Source organism: Palaemon carinicauda, chromosome 8, assembly GCF_036898095.1.
Source record: "Palaemon carinicauda isolate YSFRI2023 chromosome 8, ASM3689809v2, whole genome shotgun sequence".
Taxonomy (NCBI): Eukaryota; Metazoa; Arthropoda; class Malacostraca; order Decapoda; family Palaemonidae; genus Palaemon; species Palaemon carinicauda.
Window position 1 is genome coordinate 116,720,967 of NC_090732.1, and position 25,214 is coordinate 116,746,180.

A 25,214-nucleotide genomic window follows, 5' to 3' on the forward strand; every position below is an offset into this window, starting at 1 on the left:
TTTTATTATTTATATTTATTATTATTTATATTTATTAATATTATTTATATTTATTATTATTATTTATATTATTTATTATTTATTATTTATTAATATTATTTTTTATTATTAATATTATTTATTAATATTTATTATTATGTATTATTAATATTACTAGCCAAGCTACAACCCTAGTTGGAAAAGCCAGATGCTATAAGCTCAAGGGCTCCAATAGGGAAAAATAGCACAGTGAGGAAAGGAAGTAAGGAAATAAATAAATAACAAATTACCAATAAATAATTCTAAAAACAATAACGCCAAATCATATACGTCATATATAAACTATTAACGTCAAAAAGATGTTGTAGATACAGTATACTATAAAAACTCGTGTCAGCCTGGTCAACATAAAAACATTTGCTCCAACTTTGAACTTTTGAAGTTCTACTGATTCAACTACCCGATTAGGAAGATCTACCGTACTGATTAAACTACCCGATTAGGAAGATCATTCTACAACTTGGTAACAGCTGGAATAAAACTTCTAGAATACTGGTAGTATTGAGCCTCATGATGAAGGCCTGGTACTAGTTTTATTGCATGTCTGATAGTAGTTGAACATTGTTCCGCGTGGACGACAGCAGTAGCCATAAGAGAGAAGAGCAGCAGCACGATATGCCAAGCAATTAAAAAGTTTTTCTAGTTTTTAACCTCGTTTCAGTCAGAATATTGACTGATAACGGCCCCAAGTTTATTTCCCTGGAATTTACAGTTATTGAAGTGGTATAATTTTGTACATGTATAAATTATTAGTGGTGTAGTGGAATGGCTAAACCGTACAATTGTTTAGTTACTGAGGGTAATTTCTGGAGAATTTTGAAAATGGGACTGGGAGCTACAACCATTCCCATCACACTGAGATTGGTTGTACAACAGCTGAGAACATACTGAAAGGTGTCCTCGATGTTGACAGTACAGTATCTCCTTGCTTTCAGCAGAAAAGACACTAGTGGGCTGAAGGACATATTCAGTACATACCGGTAAGGGAGGGTTCTCTTAATTCTTAAGGAGGTGATAGCTGTTGGAAAACATTCTGAAGAACAAACTCATCTCTAGGTTGGAGGGTTATTCAGCGTTACTAAGGTACACGAAAATAGTCACCTACGAGCTGAAGAGACTGCCTGATGGTGAACTTGTAAAGGTTCACCATGTCCAGCTAAAGCTGGCTTGAGCCTCCAGCCCATCTTAGGAGGCACTTTCTCTGGTATCTGAGAGGTCCTGATCCAGTAACAGAGGGGCTGAATAATTCAGGACTTGTTGATAATTGTGACTTCGTCTGATATCTCGTATAGTTCAGAGTCCAGTAGTGTGTATAATAGTCGCATTGCATATTTTGTTTTGAGATAGTAACAGGTCTCGATAACGAAGAAAAAGTTAGTCTTGGTGTTACTCGGCCCAAGTCCATCCTTAAGGGGCACTGGTTGGTTGGTTGGTTGGTTGGTTATATTTATCTGAAGAGCTTGACGAGACTTTTATTAAAGCTGGAAATGGTAGAGATCATATAGTCATCAAACTGGGAGAACAGTTTCATCCTCTTTCTGAGAGGAAGATGTTATTCATCCCCAAGCTAGTTGGGAATTCTGGGAAGTATCCAGCATTTGCTGTTGGAACAACTTAATGCTGGTTCCAAGATTTCCAGCCAAGACTTGTCAAGACCTGCTAGTATAGAAAGCCCTGTCTCTTGACTCTGCAGTCTCCACTTATTCCGATTATGACTTCTCAAGCTTTTTGCCACCTGATTTTCATGACCTGTTCCCTGAGAATTCCATTTCAAGCATATATAGTCTACTTTTGACTAGGTCCAAAGGTCCAGTTCTTGACTTGCCTATAGGTTAACCTTGAGTTATGGAGTGGAGGCCTCGTCTCGCTTTAAATTGGGTTGGGGTGAAACTGCAGTAAGGGAATTGTCTTCCACTTGAGGGCTTCCTCAGAATTTTAACCTTTTCCAGCAGTGTAATGGAAGCGTGAAACACGCGTTAGAATTTTAGGTTGAAGTGACGCAGTCAGATTTACCTATTATGAAAGTGACAGCTCTTTTTAGGTCTTCTCAAACAGAACTGCCCCAAAATCACCAGATTTTAAGGAATCTGCATTGTTTTCAGAGCCTACGGATTTTAGTCTGGTTCAACCAGTTGAAGACACCTCTTCTGTATCTGGAGTTGCTGTCCTTGTGTATCTTCATTGCTGGGAGAGATCAATTCAGTATTGCTTGCCAGAAAATAGCTGAATTATGGCATCTCTCTCGAGACAGAATTTTGAGATTCGGAAGATGATCCCAGTGAATTTAATATGAAAGTTTTGTTTCTTCCGGCGTAAATACAAACCCTTAGCTATTTAATAGGGGTTATTACTTTAGGTGAAGCTGAAAAACTAGCCCCAACAATTTTGGTGAGGGAGGACTACCCCCCATCAGCTAGATAGTGGGTGGGGGTTGGTTTTAAACCAGCTACCCTGCTCGATCACACCAGTCTGCTGAGTAACCGCTTTTGGTTTGGTAGAGTGTAGACGTGCCGTCTCTCTCCCCCTGTAATTTGACTTTCCTTTATTATTAATTTGCATTTTCTTTTTCTTTTGTTACAGGTGTGTTTGCAGTCCCGGTATGCGGACATGTCCTGGTCCCGAGGGCGCAACTGCGGTACTTTCATGTTGTCCGTTAAGACGGACCCTCACCACCTGTTCCTGGCTTGCCGGGGCCATCGGTGTTTACGGGATGACACCTGTGTTGAGCAGTGGGAGTGGTCTGCCTCCCAGTGGGAGAGGTTTGGGCGTAAGAAGGTGGCTAAACCAGATTTTTCGCCTTCGGGGTCTTCCTTGAAATCAAATAAGTTACAGGCTTCTGCTTCTTCTACCCCCCAATCTCTTTCCGAAGCTGCTGCTCTGTCGGGCCCTTCCGGGGTACGGCCGAGCAGCAGCGCAGGGTTTGTGACTCCAAGTCAACCCTGTGGGATAGGCAAAGGTCTCGACTCCCTTAGTGAGTCTACTCCTTCCCTTCCCCCCCGGGAGCACCTGCTCTTTCTTAGATCTTGCCTCCTCTTGGCCATCGCCGGGTGTCGATGATCCCCCTCTCGAAGGAAGCTGTCTTTGAGCTGCTTCAGTTGGGTGTGGCAAGAAGGCGGTTGTCTCCTTCCTTTGCGAAGGTTGATGCTCCTTGTGTGGGCGCAGGCGCTGCTGCCCATCGGTCAGGCTCTGAGTCTGTTTACAATGCCGAGGTGTTTGCTGATCCACCATGGGCAGTGGCAGAGCATTCTGCAATGGAGGTTCCCCTTCAGTCGAACCATTGAACCTGCTGGTTCTCCTCCCGTTGACCCTTCGAGGTTTCATGATGATCGCCCTTTGGGCTGGCGTGATCGTGAGCCTTTGGCCTCTCGTCATGTTGATCCTGCAGGTTCTCATGACCTTAGGAGTCCTTCGGGCCTCAGTCGCGTTGAACTTGAGGGTTCTCGTGACTTGGAAGTTTCGGATTCCAGTTACACTGAGCCTTTGGGCTTTCATAACAATGGTTACGCTGAGCCTTTGGGCTGTCATTCCATCAGTCACGCTGGACCTTAGGGTTCTCGTGATGGGGAGATCTCTGTTTCCCGTTACGCTGACCCTTGAGGGTCTCAACATTGGTTAATGGATTCCTATGCGTCATGCGACCGGGGTTTAACGCGCCACGGTTGCTCCCCCCTGGTTTTCAACGCTTGCTCCGGCTTAGTCTCGTGCTGTGCCACGCGACAGAACGTCGGTGCTCGACATTCCAGCGTCTCGTACTTGTGATGGTTCTCGCGGTTTGCCATTGTCACAAAACCCTCCTCGCCACGTTCCGGTGGTGCTTTGTCCTCGGACGAAATACCATCTCCGTTTCTGGCTGCAAAAGGTCATCTCTCCCGGGGTAACCTTTCTGCCAGGAGAGATGTCCATCGGTCTGTCCTGTCTCGAGGGCTTCCATCACCTCGGACATTAGTCGCCCACGCGACAATGCCCAGACCCTATCCCTAAGGGTAGCCCTGTGCCAGTCTTGTCTGCTGGGAAGCTTCCTACTGGCAAGAGGGCTAAGAAACCTAAGGTTCCTAATCCCAAGGATCCATGTATTCCTAAGGACCTCCGCCTATGTTCTTCGGGATCCTGTGAACCCCACATGGCTTCGAGCATTATTCACTGTAATGAGTCAAGCCATGACGGGGTCACTCCTCGCTCCCAGTCCTTAGGAGCCACTCAGAGGATTCCTTTGTTGCCACCTCTCGTTCCTGGGGCTTCCCCTCCGGCCAACCCTAGGAGGAGTTAGGAGGATTCCACTCCTGCGGTTACCTCTGGTAGGGAGAAACCCTTCTAGCCTCGCAAGAGACCTCAGGAAGTGTGTGCAAGAACTCCAAGGTAGCCCCCATGCAGTTCAAGGTCCTACAGGCCAGACCTAAGGGGAAGAGGAAAAGGATCCGTCCGTCCTCCTTGCAAGAAAGACAACATAACCTACTACAGGGACTCCTTTCGTCCCTCCCTAGGTGAGATAGTGCCTAAGTAGGTACGACCTGTGACTGGGCGTGATGTGCTCCCTCCAGAAGCGGATTACGCTCTGCTGATGGAGGAACGCCTCCCTCAGGGCAGGGAGCAGAAGGATTTATTCATCATCCCTAAATCCTTGGCTAGGCTTCCCCCTTCGGCTGCCTCCTAGGCCAGAAGAAAGCACGTCGTCAGCAGTTTCCATATCTTCAATCTATCCTGATGACTACTTTGACCCACTGCGGGCTCTTATGGGCGAGAGTTCTGATGTGGAAGGGCAAAGCAATGCCGAGTAAGACGCTTTGCCAGCTGCTGCCAGCCCTAAGCTAGTGGAGGATGAGAGGAAGGAATCAGAGCATGCTTTCTGGCAGGTTTCGACCTACATTCGATCCATCAATGGGCTACCAGATCCATCGGTAGCCCCTCTGGATGGAAAGGGAAACTGTCCTTGACCAGTCTTGCGGTACTCGGAAACCCCTGCGGGCCAGTGCAACTCTGGCCTGGTCAAAGGGGTTGAGGAGTGCCAAACAGAAGGCAGTGTCCCAGGCAACTGAGGTAGGCCACCTCTCTCTGCTCCAACTCATCTTTCAAGCCCGTCCCTCCTCTGTATGTGTTTCAGAGAAGGTACTACAAGATCCTCGGGGATTTTCTCCCCACCTCGCCTCTTGATCCTTTCATAGAGGCACTCTCGGGCTACGCTCTTCGAGAAGCTTATGGGACTTCGTCTCGTTCTTGACTTTAGAGATCCTCAACCAGGAGAAGATAGCAAAGTATGCCGAGCAGGCGACTTCGTGGCTCGACTTCTGGTTGGGGGTGTTTAGGACAATTGATTCTATCCAAGGATCTGTCTCCGGAGTCCTCCAGGAAGTCAATGGAGACTTTTCTGTTGTCTGGTACTTGGGCCATTGAGTTGCTCTCCCATCAGGTGGTGAACTTTTGGGCCAACACCATCCTGAAGAGGAGGGATGCTGTTATAGAAAGATTCCATACATAACTCCCTCAGGCGAAGGTGGCGAGACAGGAATGCAACTTTTGAAAGTAATAAACTGTTCAACCCTGAGGATGTCGAGCGGGTGGCAGAGAGGTGGAGGAAATCCAGCCAAGGCTCCCTCATCCAAAAGGTCTTTACAGCCGGGCCTTGCACTTCTCAGCCACATCGGAAACCACCTCTAAAACTGCAAACGAAGAGGGCTAGACCCGAAACAACTTTTTACCCTTTGTGGTAAAAAGATCTTTCGTGGAGGAAAGGGAAATAGGGGATTCGGCCGAGGCCGATCCCATTAGAGCAGGCAGTTCTCCCATTTGTCCACCTGTGGGAGGATGCCTGCAAAGCTAATGGCAGAGGTGGATTCACCATGTGGCTGAGCCCTGGACGGTCGAGGTGATTTGTTCAGGGTTTCGCATCCCGTTTACTCTATCTCCCTCTACCGACTTGAGTGCCCCTTCAATTGAACTTCTATGCTAAGTGTTCCGCATAGGAGTGTGCCCTCGGTCAGAAGTCCAGACCATGTTGGAGAAGGGCGGTCTCCAAGAGGTCCTCGACGGGTCCCCAGTCTTTTACAGTTGAGAATTTCTTGTGAGAAAGGCGTCTGGAGGCTGGAGACCAGTCATCGACCTCTGTTCTGGTTTGTCGAACAGAACCCATTCAGAATGGAGACGGCCAACACGGTGTTAAGCAAGCGATAAAATCGCACAACTTCATGTGCATTTTAGAGCTGAAGGACACATTTCCAGATCCCAATCCATCGGTCTTAAGTATCTAAAATTCAGGCTGAACCAGAAAGGTACCAACACATAAATCCCTTAGAGATGACAGCAGCCTTCCTGGTTCTCAAACAGTTCCAATAGGTCCTGGCGGGGCACTCCGTGGTTTTGATGAGAGACACCATCACGATAGTAGCTTTATCTGAGCAAACAGGGTGGTACCTTATCGCAACAGGTGTGCCATCTTACAGTAGAGATACTCAGATGGCCAGAAAACAACTGTGACCCTATTAGCTTGTTTCATTCCAAGCAAGCGGATTGCGCTAGCAGACAAAGCTGAGGAGAGTGAATCGTATAGTTTGCACCAAGTGGTCTTTGAATCCTCTGATAGCCAACAAGGTCCCGACTTTGTGGGGTTCCCAACTGTAGATCTGTTTGTAATGGCCCTGAATTTCAGGCTCCCATTGTACTTCTCCGCAGTCCCGGATCCCCAAGCATCTATAACAAGATGCTTTTCATCAACGGTGGATAAACCTGGATGCTTATGCGTTTCCTCCCGTTCTGTCTGATGAGGAAAGTCCTCAACCAGGTACGAGCAAGCAACTTGCAAATGACTCTTATAGTTCCACTATGGCATCATGCAGAGTGGTTCTCAGACCTGAAACTCCTCGTGGAGATTCTGAGAGTTCCTTTAACGGCACGATCTGTTCAAACTACCACATGCCAACATCTTCCTCAGAACTGTAGCTTCGCTTCGTCTTCACGCCTGGAGACTGTCCAGCACCTCCTTACACAGAGGCTTTTCGCAATCAGTTGTAAAACTAGTTCTGCGATTCGCTTGATGACGGGCACCTGAGATCACTGGGGATCTCTGCTATCTCGAGGAACTGTTAAGCCCTGTCAGTATCAGCCTGGCTTACCTGTCCGTGTACTATGAACTACTGACAGTCCAAGAGTTTTCAGACCACCTTCATATCAGTACTTTTAGTATGATACCCGTAGCCCTCTGGACCTCTTTCCTTTTGTCCTGTGGTGGCTCTAGTAGTCCTGTGGTGGCTCTAGTAGTGTATTTCACAGCTGTGGGGTACCACATTTTTCATAAGGTGGAATGACTGGCCTTTCAACTTTTTCTTGCTCTCCTCGAGTGGAAGAAGTAGCTGGAACAGTTGGATGTTGGTTGAACAACTGGTACTAGTCAGTTACATGACAGTGCCTTTCTAGAAAGCAATTCCATCCTCCTTGCAGGTGAGAGAATGGGTACGTGTTCTCCAGTCAGACTACAGTAGTTGTCTTGTTCAATACTTCCAACACTATCTCCCCTGTAGAGAAAGGTATTCTGTAACCTAGTACTGATTTCCCCCTCATGTCAGTACTGCCATGCCCTAAGAGCTGCATCCCTATGTGGGGCTGTTTAGAGGTTATCGTAGTCACCTTCCTTGCTCCAGTACCGGACCAGGAAAGATAACTTGTCCAAGGAAGAAAATCTTTCTGGTTCTATAGGACTGCCTCCTACTTAAAGGCATGTTCAATTTAAAGAATAAAAGGTTTATATTCTTGTTTGTACAAATCACCCATTTTCAAAGGATTTTGTATTTTTCATAGCTATGCAAACCCGAGTCCCTTTTATACTAACCTTGTCAATCGCCCCTCAGTCCTTAAGCCAAAGGCCAAAAGTAATTTGATACAGACAACACCTCTCTTACCTAGTTGATAATGCAATGCCATTCCAGCCAGCTCTAATATAAAATTACACTCCTATTGAAAGGTCTTAAGTTAGTATAGCTAAGAAAAATTTTAATTTTCCATTTTTATAATGGTAACCATAGTTTATTTTGGGGACTTGTTTATACTAATGCTTACCAACAGTAAATGTTGGATTTCAAGAATGTTGGAAACTTGACTTTGGGTAAAAAGAAAAGTCAGTGGGTAAAAAGAAAAGTCAGTGCTATTAAATAACTGTATTAAACAAGTTGTACATTAAACCTATAAAAAAATCAAAGTTTCACAAAATACATTATTTGCATTACAAAATTACATTTCAAAAGTCTAAAGTCTATAGATTTTACAAATTCCCAGTAAAAGTTTTTTTTTTCTTGTGAAAGCTTCATTAAATAAAATTTTTTTAATATTATATACTGTACTGTACTGTACTAGTTATTTGTTTTATTAAAATGATGTAACTCTACATTTTGTGGTGTACATAGAAATTTAATAGAAAAAAAAGATGAATAGGAAAATCAAACTGCACACAGCAAGGCATGAGTGTCAAAATGAAAGTCTTTTTGATCAATAACATTATTTTCGTACACAAAAATAAGTTTACAGTATTAAGGTTATTCTGCAATAATCATACTATTCAAAATAATTTCAAAATATTGAATCACCAAAAATATCATAATGTCTTTATTATTCTTTATCCTAAAATATTAAAACAATCTTTTCACAACTCTACATCACAGTTAGAATAGGAAAGAAAATAAAACCATCAAATAACCCGTGTTTTAACAATTTTCAAATGTAGCTAATCCTGTTTATTCAAGTTAGCAAAAGCAACGATTTTATGATACAATAACCTTTTTTCAGTATATATAACTCATTAATCATAAGTCTGCCTCATTAATCATATGTTGCCTTATTTCCCATGAAATGCTGTCCAGTCATATACTAAAATGTCTCAAGGAATGCCCCTGCTCAATTACACTTCCCTCATTCGATCACACTACCCCTAAAGATGAAACATTTACAGGGATGGAAGTGGGAATGTTCCTTGATGAATAATAGGTTTGGATATTGGAAAAACATGTCAAGAAAAAATTAATTTATCAACACAATCCAATTTACTGTGCAAGTACATTCCTATTCTAGTTTGGTCTTCATGTATTTACAAGTTTTACCTATGCTTGACAATATTGTATATTTTTTTCATTGAATTTAACTTCTTGAGACACATACCATGTTGTCAGACTTTGCTTTTGGTTTTCCAATCTGAGCACACAGGTCAAGATGGACTTGTGTTTGTCCAGGCAGTCCTGCAGATTATTTAAAGGGTTAACATTGGACAAAAACTTCACATATTTTTTGCCCAGAAATGATGGATTGATTATATTACAAAACTGTTTGATTTATGTGAAATTTTTTACAATTTGCAAAAAAAAATAGTATCTCTGCACAATCTTTAATTCATGTGCTGTTTAAGTTTTGCATATCCTTTATTTACAGATTACTTTAAAAGTTTATTCTTCAAATTACATGTCAATGTGTTCTGAAGGGATTCTAGCTCATAGCTAGGGAGGCATGTAGGCTACGTTTCCCACTATCCCATCAGAAATGCAGCCATACAGCTAACCCTTACTGCTTCCAGTAGTAGCCCAAAAACATGCTCACCACTGTTCACTCTTCCTTACTAAGTTGGGCTTCTTGGCTTCTCCCATGCAGTGGGCACTAATACAGTATATCAAATAATCAATAGGGTATGCAACTATCCATGACAATTCTGTTGCTATCACAAAGCAATAATATCCTTCCCACTACAATTTTGGACGTTGACGTTACCGTGACTTAATGCTGTCCTGCAAGGAAAGAAGTGGGTAATGTTTTCAGCTACATGTGACTGACAAAGTACTTTTGCACTTAGGCCTCTATTTCACTGATATAATGCTGTCATGTCCTCAACCGAATATCTCTGGATGGTTAATGTCTGTTACAAAATTCCAGACTTTTCTAGAGTATAGAGCAGAGGAAAAAACCTTCCAAGAAGATTTTCTGGATGGAACAGATGATCATCAAAACCTAAACCCATTCTAGGCAGGATCTAACTCTTTTATAATGTACACTTCAAATATCCCTCAAATACAACATAAAGATCGGGCGAGAATAGGAAGGCAGATAACAACATTTGCCAAATCTTATATGAGAAGCCCACCACAAAAAATAAGGACACAACTTTGGGGTCCCTAATGCTGGTGATCAAATTGAACAGGGAAGAGGTGGGAATTAATCAGATAATATCCAAAGAACTTCAGAATGACATGACTCTCACTGTGGTCAATGCTGGACTGTGAGGTATCCTTCAACAGATACCAGCTGTAACAGTATTTCATCTGGCACAAATAAAGTGATTGCCTCAAAGATAGGCCTTGTAACTATCAAGTAATGCCTCTTACAAAAAGTCCTTTTCTTCTGGAGGAATATTGTTCTTATCCAATCACCCTTTATGTCCATTTGGGCAACTTATGATTATTGGTATCCCATACTCTAGCCTTTGGAAATTGGTCAAGTTTCATGGGTTACCATTGCAAATGATAAATCACAAAGGACGGAAATATTTTAAATCAAGATCTAATTTAAAACTAGTAACAATGATCTTGAAATTTCTTGGGAAAATAAGTCAAAGAAATAATCATTGCAAATAGTGGCATTACTAAAAACTACCACAATCCTGTACACAAGACTAATAAGTTAACTCTAAAGAAACACTTTAAAGGGGTGAGAAATCTTTCCATTAGCTGATTTATTCAGGTTGCAAGTCTATAAAAAGTGAAGAGAAGAATTAATTAGAACAGGTCAGTAAAGTTGAGCCAAGGGCATTTGGTTATACTCCAGATACAACTGGACATAATCCCACGGAAGATAAGGCCCTTATGATTAATGGGTTATATTGAAATAAAAAAATCGAAGCATGCATACATGAAGGCTCAAGTGCCAAAAATAACTTCATATTCCCTCAATTAATGTAGTCAGTCAGTTTTGAAGCTATAAAAGTCTTTCTGAAAAAGAAAAAACCGGGTTAAACAGAGTTTTGTTTATAGAAACCCTGCTGATCATAAAAAAATATTTTGAAAAGCATGTGCTTATGGCTTTAAGCTAGTTATGAACCATGCTAAAATTGGCTAAATTAGAATCTTGAGGCGGCTTTACACGGTCGAACGGTTAGTTTGAAAAACATTTTTTGAGGTGATGTTCTAATCTGTGAATGGAGTATTTGGTTGTCCAACACGTTCGTCGAATGGTTCAAAGAAATTCTGTTCTCGCCTGACTTTTGTGTGTGGCGCTTCATTCTCCATAAACCTTATGCATCTGTGGCTGACTCCACCTCTTTGAACAGTTTGACGAGCAGGTTCGACTGTGTAAACCCCGGTTTAAACAGGAATAATGCATAATTTAAAATTTGAGCTTCTGTAACATATAAACATTATTACATAAATACAGCATAGAATTTAAATAATTTAAAATGTATTTGTGACGGTTCATTTATAATGTCAAACAAATTTTTTTGCGTTTAATAAATCACTATAACAACTTTAGACTGAGCATCCACCATAGGCTTGTAAGTACTGAGACAGTCCAAACTGTTAAAGGTTCTGTAAAGTGTTAGAAAATATGCCTCTGTCTGGTTATAGTTTACTTTTTTAATGCTTTGTACATGACTATTTTTAAACAGTAATTACACACCTATTTGGGCCACAATAGATATAAGTGCTGCAATATATATTCAAACAAATGAGGTACTCTTATAAGAGTTTGATGATTTAAAGGAAAAAATACTGTTGACAAATCACTTCCTGGGTGTATCAAATAACTTTTATAAACTTTGTTGTAAAGAACCTGAGATTTAACTGATAAAATCAGCCCAATAATTATTTGCAGGATACAAAGCATTTGCAAATGATATTGCTTATATAAAGATGTCAGTATAACTTTTGTATATTATACAGTAATTTCTTTGACACTTTTAAGATATTTTCTTACAATTTCATTGTTGTACTGTCATTTGTTTCAAAATGTTTATCATTAACCTGACAGGTATGGACCAACATGAATCACAATAATAGTATGCTACCTGCATTCTCTATAAATATTTCACAGCCTTCAGCATCTTTGCAAAATGGTGCATTTCTTACATTGCTACCAATATACAGGGTACATTATCACCTAAATTTACACGAAGATCTTAAGTTATATAATACAGTATGGTGAGAATGATAGCTTTCATTAATGTTCCTGTTTGGGTCTATGTTGCACAGTTATGTTAAAAAGTATTGCAAAATCTTTGTGACAATTGTTTGTAAAAAAAAAAAAAAAATTGGCATAACTAAATAGCAGCTGGAAATTCTTGCAACTATTCTGAATAATTTAGCAATGATAAAATCATATTTATAATTCAAATTTTTTTCCTACGATGTTTGGAAATTTAGTTAAAGTTTTAATAACAAAATAAGGGTGTGTTTATGCAAGCAAGCAGTGCTTGTTGGGTAAACATTGTTACTATACAATGATAGATGGCAGGAATTTGTGGTGAATGACGTCAGAACCATGAAAACCAAAGTCTTGTATCTGGCAACAAACAATGCTACCAGACCTAACTCAACCCCAAGGTTTCTTTTACTTATTCACCGGGTAAAGATTACCTGGCAAAGTTACATGTCGTCACACAGGTACTAAACTTAGTCGAACTTTGGGCTTGGGAGTTATTTGCTAGTTTCCAGTCTGGATTGGAACAAAATCATTGGAATAGTGAGCAGCAAGATTATAATGAAAAGAAAACTGCACAGATGCATTGCAATTGCAACAACACTAGATTAACTGCAAGGATAACCTATGTACTTATTTTACATTAACTGGAAGATGGCCACAAACCAGATTTTAAACTAATTCCATGAGAATGTACCATATCACATTATACTATAGAATATTTTTTTGAGATGGTAAACAACCTCTATAACCATGCTGATAACATTTGAGAACCAAAACCAAAAGAAATGCCAACCAGGTGTCATACAGTAAACATGTTACTACTGGAATTATATGCCTGCCAGTGTCTTGGATCCTTGCCCGAACAAAGAAAATAGCAAGGTTGTTTGACCATAATGTTCTTGCTTCTGACGTCATCCGTGATTGTTGTCAGTCCCTATTATGCTCTGGCAACATGTTTGCTAGTCGGGCACTACCCAGTCATGTGGACTTGCCCTAATAGATCTAAAATGCTTCATACCTTTAACAAAAAAAAAACGTTTTATTAAATCATCAGCGAAAGTCACGCAATAGTTTCTTTTTCTACCTTCTTCATCCCTCCTACTCATGCTGTAAGTTATGCCTGATTAGAAGGATGGTGCTAATGTGTCCATGTAACTGTTGCCGTTGACAGACGTGACTATTTGACTAACTGTTTAATGAAGAAATTATGTAAGGAGGAAGAAGCATTCAAGTAGAAGATAAAGACTCCAAAGAAAGTAGTGATAAAGTATGAATTAAATACCCTTTAAAACATATTGTATATTAAGAACCATTTCCCAGCTAATCACAGCAACATTCTGGAAAACGACTTGCAACTACACAAGATGATGGTGAAGGTATTTTTATTTTCCATTAACGACAGCACTACCCTTAAAAAACATGAACTAATAATTTAATGAATATTGCAAGCTTTCAATTTGGAAGATTAAAATGGTGCAGTCCCTGTAAATAAAATATATTCCAAGTGTTTACCAGGCAAAGAAGACATGCCTAGAATTTAATCATGCATCTTTTTAGATGTTTCCTTCTACCTTTCCACTTGCAAGGAGTAGCCTTGTCATTTGTGTTAATAGACCAGTTATTCCCAAACTGCATTTCTGTCCAAACCATGACCAGCAAACTGACAACCCTAGAATTACCTTGGATGCCTGACACTGCCAACTCTACAGACAAAATCATTACCGCTGCCTCCTTTCACAACACAATCCAAAGACCTGGTTCTTTAGGGTAGAAACCATTAGTCAAAGATCACCTCGTCATCACGTAAAGCTAAGTTGGTTTTCAAATTCTTATCGGACAACATTTTCGAACAAATGCCAGAATAGTTAGCCGAGTTCGATACCACTGGCACATAAACACTTCAAGGCCAACTAAGATTATTTCAGTATGCCCCAGCCATCAGCCAGAAAATTTCTGAACTACGTAGGAATGGTAATAGATGAACGATCCTTGCACGTCTTGGCTTTTAGCACTTGTTGGAGAATTGGTAATGTTACTCCTCTATGTAAATATGTTTGTGGTAGCTCATGTCCCACTGATTATCGCCCAATTTCCATAACTCCCATATTATCTAAAGTTTTTGAATGTCTTCTGGCAAAACATCTTAATAGGTTTGCTGAAGGTAATCATCTACTCGCTAGTTTGCAATTTGATTTTCGTAAAGGCCTTGGAGCATGTGATGCCCTTCTTACAATCTCCAATGCGGTACAGAAATCCCTCGATTGTGGTCAGGAAGTTCGTATGATTGGCCTTGATTTTAGTGCTGCCTTTGACCGTGTTAATCATGAGGCCCTTGTTTTCAAACTGAAACAGTTGGGAGTGGGCGAGTCGTTTCTTAGCATTATTATTGATTTTTTAAGTAATAGATCTCAAAGAGTTGTTGTTGATGGGCACAATAGTGAGTATAAGAAAGTGATATCTGGTGTTCCACAGGGTAGTGTTCTTGGCCCATTACTTTTCATACTATATACACATGACATGTGGTTTGGCCTAGAAAACAAGCTTGTTGCATATGCAGATGATGCTACTCTCTTTGCTTCAATTCCATCCCCTGAATGTAGATCTGGGGTTGGTGAATCCCGTAATAGAGATTTAGCAAAAATTAGTGCATGGTGCAAAATATGGGGTATGAAGTTGTATCCTAACAAAACTCAAAGTATGATTGTAAGTAGGTCAAGGACGGTGGCTCCTCAACATCCGGATCTCAGTATTGATATCGTTTCTTTAAATTTGTATGACTTTTTAAAATTTTAGGTGCGATTCTCAACAGCAAATTTACTTTTGAGAAACACATTAGGTCTGTCTTCTTCAATTGCGCAAAAAATTGGCTTATTGAGAAAGTCTTACAAGATTTTTGGTGACCAATGTATTCTGAAGTGTTTTAATTCTTTCATTCTACCTTGTTTTGAGTATTGTTCTCCTGTCTGGTGTTCAGCTGCTGATTCTCATCTTAATATGTTGGACAGAAATTTCTTATTCCTGTTCTAGATATTAATCTTTGGAACTGTCATTCAATTAGCTCATTATGCATGTTGCATAAGATTTTTCATAACTCTCACCATCCTTTATATTCAGATCTCCCTGGCCAATTCTATCCTGTTTGTAATACTAGGCAGGCAGTTAATTCTAATAGCCAGGCCTTCTCCATCATGAGGCTCAATACTACACAATATTCTAGAAGTTTTATTCCAGCTGTTACCAAGTTGTGGAATGATCTTCCTAATCGGGTAGTTGAATCAGTAGAACTTCAAAAGTTCAAAGTTGGAGCAAATGTTTTCATGTTGACCAGGCTGACATGAGTCTTTTTTATAGTTTATATATGACATATCTGTTTTTGACGTTGTTAATAGTTTATATAGGACATATCTGTTTTGACGCTGTTACTGTTTTTAGAATGATATATTGTTAATTTATTCTCATCATTTATTTATTTCCTTATTTCCTTTCCTCACCGGGCTATTTTTCCCTGTTGGAGCCCTTGGGCTTATAGCATCTTGCTTTTCCAACTAAGGTTGTAGCTTGGCTAGTAATAATAATACAAGTAACTCCAACGACTAGCTGATGCCAAACAAGAAATTATGCTGGACATGATGCACAAAGTCCTCCCGACAGTTATCTCACAAAAGTTGCGGCAATTCTTGAAACATCCACCGTGCCCCTCGAGGATTTACTATAAATGGTAGAAGAGGTTAACCTGCGCCATACAGTCAGTACCCACTTAACCACATGCAGTTGCCAGCTTACACCCTCAACCTCTTGGTGACAAAGAAAGACAGTGTGCCAGATCTGCCCGTAGCTCACGTATACCATTCAAGGAACAAGTGTTTTATTAAGCAGCTGCCATGCCAGAAAATACACCCTGACAAACCAAATGGCCTTGTTTCTTCCACTGGAGATTTGGGAGCGAGCAAGGGTGGATGCTATATAATTATCACCTACAGCCAGCTGGTTGCCTCATACAGGGAAACTAGTCTTTCGCTGAAATGGGTGTGTGGAAAGTTTGTCCCAGCTACCACAAATGAACGATTGAATCCAGCCCTCAACAACTAAATGCCTACTGTAAATGGTGCCTCACTAATGATATATGGAACCAGAAACATGAAACTATTTAGTTGAACATTCATCAATGTAGAAGTCATGTTCGTATTCCTCGGATCAGATTTCCTGAAGGCACATGACTTTCTGGTTGATGTGTCCAGAAAGCAACTCATTGAGAGATGCCCCTATAGCTCCCATTACTCCAAGGGGAGCAACAAGTTCCATGCCAGGATAAAACTTTTGCCTCATTTAGGAATTTCCTAAAGTATTAGAGGACAACCTCCAGCATGACCTTATGCACCATACAAAACACTACATCAATCATATTGTCACAGAGGGACCCCCAGTGCACACGTGATTTATATGGCTGGCTAAAGACAAATTAGCTCGTGCAAAGCAATTATTCCTGGTCATGGAATAGGTAAGAATGTTAGAAAGCTTCCAGCCCTTGGACATCTATACTACATAAAGTATCTAAAGAAAACTGCCCATGTCAGCCCTGCAGGAACTACCGGCAACTGGATATTCAAACTGTATCAGACAGGTACCTGCTACCTAATATCATGGACATAACTGACCAATGCAAAAGGGCAAGAATATTCAAGTAAAATCTATCTCCTGAAAGGGTATTATAAAGTCTCGATAGCAAAAAAGGATGTAGAAGTGACAGCAATCATCACTACCTTCACAATATGTTCTTTTAATTACAGCTGTTTCAGCCTTCAAAATGCAAGTGTCACCTTACAAAGTCTTATGGGTGACATTCTGAATTACCATGCTGCAATGATAACATCCCAATTTTCAACCCTAACTATAAGCAGCACATCGAGGATGTAAAACAAGTCCTCGAGAAGCTCTGAGCGAAGTAGTATCTGACAAGATAAAGGTGAATGGGCAAAAAATTGATAGTTTATTGGTCATCGAATAAATCACCGTGTTAAACTGCTCCTGGCGAAGCTTCAAGCCATTTCTGATTTCCCTATGCCAGGAAATATTAGTGCTGCAATAGTTTCATGGCATGATCAGTAACTATCATTGTTTTATACCCCACGTGGCTAGAATCATCTTTTATTCAAATGCTTTAAAAGGAAAACCCTAAACATTATGCTGGTTAAATAAGCAAGAAATGGCATTTCAAAAAGCTGAAAAAAGCCCTTAGTCTGCTGCAACACTAGTATTTCCCCTCTCCCCCAAACTGACCATGAATGCAAGTAGCATTTTTCAGAAAGGAGTTATCTCCAGCAGTTCAGATACTCCACCTTTAACAGAGAACTACTTGCAGTCCACAGTTCCATTTGGATTGAATCTCACACATGCTTGAGGGACAGCAATTTGTAGTGCAAGCAGACCACCAGTCCTTGCTTCACACCTTCCAAAAAGGCTAATTGCTGGTCAGCGCACTAACAGTGACATTTATAGTTGATTGCAGAGTACTTCTGCTCCAGTAGTTATCTGAAGAGCTCTTCCAAAAATGTCCCAGATACCCTTCCAGACAAATCATTAACTCCATCCAAATTGGGATATCATACCCTTTGATAAAGGCAAACAAGAAGGACGACGAAGACCTGCAGAGCCTCCAGGATTTTTGGAGGGATTTTGTCATAGATGATGGAGAGAACCATTGCCTGCATGACAAATACCAGACACCCTCGGCCCTATCTTCCATCGGTTTTGAGGAGGAAGGCTTTCAGCCTCCCCCATAATCTATAACACCCTCTAGGCCGCTCCACTGCCCCCATCATAACTGCGCAATACATTTGAAAGGTGATGAAGACAGATATCAAAGATAACAAGGCACACACAATCTAGGATAAGGTCATTCAAGACAACAGATTATCGTTCGCTCGTATTCACGTAGACATTGTGGGATCCTTATCCCTTCTGAGTGATATGTGTACCTTCTAACCATCATCAACCGGAATATCAGATGGCCCAAAGCGACAGTTAAACAGCAGATATTGGAAAGCTGTTCTATTCAATTGGGCCAGCAAACATGGAGTTCCAAAGTGATGGGGGATAATTTCACATCAGCCCTCATAGCCATCCTTGGGATAAAATTAACCCTTAAGATGAGGAACAACCCAAAAGCCAGTGGCATGGTCAAAGCATTTCCATCATTCCCTTAAAGAAGTGCTCACTGCTAAATGTCAGGATGAAGGTGGAAAACGGATTTGCCTTGGATCCTATTAGGACTGAGAACAGCATCCTACACAGCCCTCAATGCTTTACTGGCAAAGGTACTGTTAAGGACAATCAAAAGCAATACCTGCAGAGATAATTCAGGATGAGAATAACGAACCCACCATACCCTCTGGTGTCATTAAAGCAATAGAAAAAATTCTTCCAGCAACAAAAACTTACACCTCGGGTAAGAAATCCCATGTCCCCACAAAACTAGAACATACCAAGTATGAGTTTGTCAGAATGGATTCACACTGACCTCCCTGTCACACCACATAATCAGGAGCTAAATGCATACTACAGCAAGAATGTAAGTGCTAAGAAATGTCAGTGGAAAGCAGAACAATCTGGGTATTGATAGACCGACTTAGACACGGATACTTCAGTCACTCAAATTATCTTTTTTTATGGTGGAGGTAGTATTTTAGGAATAATTTCGCAGAATTTTGCAGTGATATTCTGGTTACCATAAGATGGCATAAAAACAGACTGGAAACAAACAAGAACACTAATATATTTTTGTTTGTTCCAGAAATAACAGCACTTAATCTTTTAAACAGAAACTAATATTCAATAAAAGAAACTCTAATACTTTCAATTCAGATGATTCAAATGGTTTGTTTTCTGTAAATTAAATATAATCTAAATATTAGGTGTACTTGTGCATACACAATTAAATTGTAATAGTTTAACAATTTAGATCTAAATGTTTCCCTCTACCTTCCTGCTTGCAAGAAGTAGTTTAATGTCAGATAATGTGTAAATAAACCAGTTAATTCCACAAACTATGACCAGCAAAATATAATTTACATATAATTCCTAACCTTTCAAGAGTTCTACAGATCATTTAATAATTGTTGTTAATATACACATGTAATCATTGTCAGTATTGCCAACAAATACACAGCTATCTCCCTATTTCACATTTTCATCTCGTGAGATCAGCAAATGAGAAGTATTATATTCCGTATGAATATGATATCCTGAGACCTAAGGTGGTTACATGATTTGACCTTTCCTGCTAAATTCATGTAAGAACCTACACTTTTGCCATCTTATTTTGATATTTATTCATTATTGGCTAAGTGATTTTATTTTGAATCAAAATTATATTATACTGTACTCCATGAATAAATTCTCAATCAAAGATAGTCATATTTTTCATGCCATAGCTTATAATGCTTCAAAATCATTTGTTAATTACAGCAACATACAATAAATAATTTTGAAATTGCATATAACTTGGCTGTTTTTTTCCCACCTTACTGCTTTTTTTCATATACTCTTGGAAAAGACAATACTATATTTAATCGAGAAACAAAACTGGTGCAATATTTGATAGAGTATCAACATTACCCTTAACCACAGACCATACTTAGACCTAAGACCCAACTTAAACAGAAAAAAATCCAAATACAGCACTATTCAAATAAGATTAAACCTTCTTGCTTAATATCTTACACTAGCTATATGTATCTTTTAAGTAACCTTTCATATTCATAAACTCTGTGAACTAATTCTGCAACAACTGTATATACAAAGCAAAAAAAATCCCTTAGCCTACTTATGGTTTGCAACTATTCGCAGAAAAAAACTTGCACTGCGATGAAATATTATAACCTCTACATTTAGTGCAGATCAAGAGAGAGAAACTTCAAAAATTATTATTAACCAAACTCATGAATGATAGTACAGTACTTGATTTTCCCATGCCCCAAATGGTTTGTTCTATTATAAACTGAACATACAGTAGCAATTATAAACTTCATTGAATACGTTACAGCTTTCCACATCCAAAGAATGGTTATTAAATGTTTAATAAGCGTAAAATGACAATGACAAAATTTAAGAGAACTACTATATACTGTAATTAGAAATATCACACTTTTACGAACCATCCTTAAACTTTAGGTGGCATTAAACTATTTTTCCTAATGCTGGTAAATATAGTATATATAATACTATGCATAATTTGGCTGTATTTAATACTCCATCCATCTTTAACCAATCTTTAAAGGATAATTTATGTATTACAAAACTTAAATGGGCAATACCACAGCACATGACAATACTAATACTATGTGTTGCTTTTACAGTAATTCACATAAATAAAACTTGGGATGGTAGACAAGTGTTGCTAATGCTTCTAAAGTCATTACTAATTGAAACTTTATAACATTTACATTTTAGTGCATGCAGAATTGTTGACAACTCTAATAATCGTAAGTAATTTTTGTAAAAAATCTAACTATCAAGAACTAATAGCATATGTTGAAATATTAAATATTGTACTGTATACATTATGAACATACAAACCACATTTTCAAGTACAGTAACATCACAAGTGAAAATACACAAACTAAATTCTTTAAAAATTTAAATAAGAACTAAAACTCTGTGGAATAGATTCACTTTCTTCTCTTTTCTCCAAGAAATAAAGCTGTATAGACCTACCAGAAAGTACTGTACCCTCCATAAAACTTCATGGTGCTCGTGGAGCAATTATCTTGCATTTAAATGTTACTTCCTGCTAACAGCAATGGATAATGTACTTCCTGCTAATAATAAAAGGATTTAATGTGCATTGGAGTGTTTTAATATTCAAGTAAAAAAGCGATTTAGCTAACTTTGTACATTTTAACTACTTTTCTCTACATTGTGATCTGATAAATATGCCTATGATCTAGTACAATTCTGATTTCTATTCAGATAGATTTGAAGGCAGTGAAAATTTTTATTTATTTATATTTGTGTATGGTGACTAAACTGCAATTTCAACCCTGTTAAAAATTTGAAACGAAAATCGATGGCATGTACTTGTTCCATTATTCATCTAAAGAAACTATAAAGCATATATAACAAATCTGCCTTTCGATTTAAAAAAATTAAGACTTGATTTAAGGTCTTTCTTTATAAATTTTAACAAATCAATATAATTCCTCTTAAAATAGTAAGAATGAATATCCTGAAGTATTTTTCATATCAAAGCACCATTTAAGAAAAACACTCCAGGTCTATTAGTTAATAAGATCTTATTACAGCATTTGGCATTATCCTAAATTCTAACAAAGCAAAAATAGTTGATAAAACATAGGAATTAGATGTTGATATGAAACATGAACAGCGGTAAAAAGTACACTAAGATTACACCTTGTGGAAACAATTGTCATATGATGGTTAATCTACTTACAGATTTAGGTTCCCTTTACCAGCAGTTATAGTCTGCTGCTATTGTCCTTTTCCAGAACAAAAAACATCAATTGTGATCAATTCAATGACAGTCAAATTTTCATTATTATTATGAAAATATTTGGCCCTTTGTGACTTGCAATCGGAAAATAAAATAATTTTATTTTGTAGTAATTTTGTGTCAAATCTTTGAAACTATTCTTTCTTTCTTACACAAATGAGCTGGTACATGCAATAAAATCTTGACTAGATATTACTGTGAACAAAAAGTTTTTTCACTGCTCATGTACCATTACATAATAAAACTGAGGTTTTTAGCTTCCACGTAATATATTGTATAGCAAATTTTCTCAAATCTGCAATTATCATAGAGATGATTCAATCTGAATGGAATTTTTGTGGATATAAAGCAATAAAAATTATCTAATTGAAAAAACTATTTAAACCTGTAATAAAATACCTGTTCTACCCAAAATTACTACAAATATCATTGTCCTGGATGTTTATAGAGTTGATAAGGGGCCTTAACAATAATGTGACATTTGGTGACCTGACCATACACAGCTAATTTGGGACTTGAGTTAAAGCTACATTATTCTCATGTACATTCTTCAAAAATACATACATACTTCTCATGGATTACAGTACCTATATGGAAAGACTTCTCCAGGAGAAGAGGTAAAAATAATGTTAGACACGATGGAAAAATTGCATTATACAAAAAATAAACAACCATACATACAAATTTATCACCAGTGTTTATTGCTATATCATTTTGAAGTCTTCTGACTTCCATTTCTCACAGATGGTCAAATTTAATTTTACATCAATTCTGAGTAGACCAACCAATTTACAATTTACTTCTTTCTCAAAGCACACATGCACAATGAATCACATGAACATGTATAAAAAGTACATTACATTCAACTTACCATTTTATAAATTATCAATAATTGATATTTAGAAATGGTATAATATATTTTTAAGGCTACAAAGTTACCTCCAAATTTTTGTTGGCCTTTTCATTCCCTAAGAAGACTATTATCCTTTATCTTTGATAAAATAACTGATTTGGTTTATTTATTTCTTACAGTAATTCAAGCAAAAATTTCCATACCTCTTATTACCAAAATCTTAATTCTTCGAAACTTATGCCATACTCCATGATGAAAAAAATCATATCACACACTTATACAAGATCACATGAAAAGGATGCAAATTCAAATCACACTGAAAAACCATTGGATTTATGGTTTAGACCACACAGCCTAGCATCAGGAACATAAAGACAATTCAGAATAAAAGCACAACTTAAAAAATACATTGCAGCTGTATTATTATTATTATTATTCTTAAAATGGAGGAAATTAACCAGCCCAATGAGTTCGACTTGATGCTGCTGTAATATGAAGTAAAATATCATGAGGCAAACATTGGTGAATGAAAAAGAAACAACTACTGAGGGTTCTTATTAGAGCAGGTTTATTAGCCCACTGGATTCAAGTCCTCAGGTTTTTTTAGAAACTAGATATTGATTAAGGTCTAAATCTAAAAGTAAACGAACGTGTGAACTTTTAAAACTAAGGCTTGACTAACATCAACTAACATCACCACATTCCCAACTATTGAGCTTAATGTGATGTTAAATGTAGAAGAATTTCAGCTAACTCCAATTTGTTATTTGGATTTTTAATTTAACTTGTTTTTCATTGTTGAATAAGTGATATAAAGAACAAGTATTCACTTTTAAAGTATTCATGTAAACAGTGTTATGCCATAAAAAAATATTCACAATGAAAGATATACAATTTTATTGCTATGCTCTTAACTAGTCAAGTGTGATTTGCCACAAATAAATGTTGGGACCCACCCCTTAACATAATTTAGAGAAAAAATATGGAATAGTAGATATCGTGCATTAGTTAAAAGAAAATAAGACGTTTAGTAGTAACATCTTGAATTCTATCATAAAAGCATTAATGTTAATTTTTAACACAAACTATATAAAATAAGATTTTTTGCTTCTACAAAATATAAACCAAACAGTGTTACTATTTGTAAAAGACAGAATTAGCCATAACCTTAATAGGAAGATCTACATCAATAACAATTGCATAATATATGAACCAAAGCAAGCTTGAAACAAGAATTCCACAAAATTTAAAGAATAATAAACAATGAACTAATGTCAATGTTACAAATTTGTTGCATATTTCCACTCAGTATAGTATATTTTTCTTTTAAAACCTTTAGACCAACTCTCCAGACAGTGGTAAAGTATATAGCATAAGATGAGAATTAAAAAACTAATGGTTACATCAAGTCTAACTCTGTTTTAATATTTAGATTAAAGTAATCAACTACTGATTTACAAGTGCTATAGTAATTAGATGGGTTACAAGGCTCCTTAGCCCAACAGCCAAAAGTTTCAATTTCTTTGGGGGTGGGATCTAAATGAAGGTATTCATAACATGTAATTTTTATCAATGTTGAATTGCTACTCTGAAGTATGGGAATAAACCTCTGGTATTTATTTACTTGACTGTTTACCCTACATCCCTTTTAGTTGTATGAAAAAATCTATATGCTTGTTATAGCAGCATTAAACACCTCTGATACGGCTGTAGTGCATATTGTCACAACCCAAGTGTATTACTAAATGTATGTAAAGGCAAGGCTGGTGTTAGTCCTACTGTTTGGGTAAAAATGTTCAATGTTAAGATGAAAAGTCACCTTTTACGTGTAGCTAACATTCCTCAGATTTAATGAAAAGTTAATTGGCTGTTCATATAACTATTTAATAAATTTTCATGCTTTATAACTAAAATTTCAATGTTATTTTCTATTGTTATAGGTTTCATATTTAATTTTGTTTTAATAAATACTGTATGTTTTCAAAAAATCTGACATTTTAGAAATCTAAACAATAAGTCCCCAGGAGAGAGATATATAATATAATATATAATATAATATAATATAAATATATATATATATATATATATATATATATATATATATATATATATATATATATATATATATATATATATATATATATATATATATATATATATATATATATATATTTATTTATATTTATATTATATATCTCTCTCCTGGGGACTTATTGTTTAGATTTCTAAAATGTCAGATTTTTTGAAAACATACAGTATTTATTAAAACAAAATTAAATATGAAACCTATAACAATAGAAAATAACATTGAAATTTTAGTTATAAAGCATGAAAATCTCTCTCTCTCTCTCTCTCTCTCTCTCTCTCTCTCTCTCTCTCTCTCTCTCTCTCTCTCTCTCTCTCTCAAAAGAATTCCTATAGCTACTTTTCCATAATAAAATTGTTTAAAAATATTTTTATATTTATTTTTCATGTTCATGTCCCAGATCTGAAAAAAATATTTTTACCAATGCTTTCAATCGTGTGATTTTGCTACCCTGAGAGAGCTAACCTACCGTATGTTTATATAAAAAATTTTTTAGTTTGTTTTACAAAATAAAATGCTTTTTTTTTTCAAGTTAATGTATTTGTATTTCAAAACTGTATTTATTTACTATG

The 25,214-nt window shown here is 37.6% G+C and overlaps 1 long non-coding RNA gene across 1 annotated transcript; it reads right to left on the reverse strand.

The window, feature by feature from the left end:
- Positions 1-9,454: 9,454 nt before the first annotated feature.
- On the reverse strand, positions 9,455-24,576 carry LOC137645848 (uncharacterized). Its single transcript, XR_011045356.1, has 2 exons — positions 18,189-24,576; positions 9,455-18,150 (listed from the first exon to the last, which is right to left on the reverse strand). It is a non-coding gene; the product is annotated as an uncharacterized lncRNA (long non-coding RNA).
- Between the last annotated feature and the right edge of the window lie 638 nt (positions 24,577-25,214).